Source organism: Etheostoma cragini, chromosome 22 (genome assembly GCF_013103735.1).
Source record: "Etheostoma cragini isolate CJK2018 chromosome 22, CSU_Ecrag_1.0, whole genome shotgun sequence".
NCBI classification, from domain to species: Eukaryota; Metazoa; Chordata; class Actinopteri; order Perciformes; family Percidae; genus Etheostoma; species Etheostoma cragini.
This window is the reverse complement of record NC_048428.1, coordinates 20,514,912-20,516,113: the sequence shown is the minus strand read 5'-3', so window position 1 is coordinate 20,516,113 and position 1,202 is coordinate 20,514,912. Positions and strand designations below refer to the sequence as shown.

Sequence of the window (1,202 nt, the reverse complement as noted above, 5' to 3'; positions counted from 1 at the left end):
ATTACGCACAGAGCCATTTGAGAAAATACAAAAGTTGCTGAAGCCGCCAGCAATTGATTGCCCCCCGCCCCCCCTATACGTTGAACAAACAGCTCACTGTAGGCTGTGTACGCCAATAACTTAGGCTACCATTCAAACTCATGTCCAATTCCAAGCGCTTATATTCCAGTAATTATGATATGGATTTTGCTCCACTATCGATTCGATTACAAGAGGGAGACGAAGCTCTTATATAAGCAACTATTTCTCATCTATAGGTAATTAGTGCGCGAGCAACCCCAGAATAACCTAACCGGAGTCGGACAATTCCAAACGCTGCAGAAGAAGAAGAAGAAGAAGAAGTAAGTGTTCTCTGTTCGAGCGGCGAATGTGCCCACAATGAGACAATTTCCCCCATCGGATAGAAGTTGTAAGCAAAGAGCCAGGCTCACCTGATAATGAAGTTTATTCTAGGATGCAAATGTTTTTCTCTCTCTCTCCCAGAGCGGTGGAGGCGCACGCCGGAGCCAAGTGTATCCGTTCACTGCAGCTTTTTGTTGCCCGTTGTTCCACCTCAACTGCGCGTCTCAGTCGCGCTGCATCACTTTCTCGCTGTGGATGTCAGGGAGGCTGAAAGGCTGAGGGGACTCAACCCTCCCATTGGCTGCCATTCACAAGTCCCCCAGCAGCAAAAAAAAAGGAGAAAGGGAGGAAGAGCAGAAGAAAAAAGAAAAAAAAACACACGACGGACAAAAACAAAAAGGAAGATGGAAAAAGCTGACATTAGAGCTCCAGTGGGTCTGCGTTTCAACTGCCCGTGCGACGTTCAAGTTTAATAATAAAAGTCAAGTGTTTTTGTGTGCATGTGCTTGCGTTCATTTGCATAATCCCTGATAGGGGATAGCTGCAAAGTCAGAGGTTCAGCGTGGGCTTGAAACAATCAATAAATGGATATGTTTGGTTAAAAGCCCCCGGTTAGACTCACGGTAAACCCTGGGAAGCCGCGTGGATCATATTGTTCATTACAATGGCTAATTCAATTTGTGCGGATATGTATAAAGTAAAAGGACAAACGAACTATCATGCCACTGCAAATTAGCATGTGTTTCAGATACTGCCATGTTAGCCTACTAATGCAGCCTGCTGACTGTTGATACTAGGATCAAGACCCCTTACAAGATAGAGCACATATCCAGGAAGATATATATCTTATATATATATCT

General features: G+C 44.6%; 1 protein-coding gene across 1 annotated transcript in view; it reads right to left on the bottom strand.

Annotated features, from left to right (window-relative positions):
* The window catches only part of LOC117937522 (cadherin-6-like), a 63,721-nt gene extending 63,048 nt beyond the window's left edge, over positions 1–673 (bottom strand). Inside the window, exon 1 of the mRNA XM_034861546.1 lies at positions 432–673. The gene's annotated coding sequence lies outside the window, so the exon portion shown is untranslated. The remainder of the gene's footprint in view (positions 1–431) is intronic.
* Positions 674–1,202: the final 529 nt, after the last annotated feature.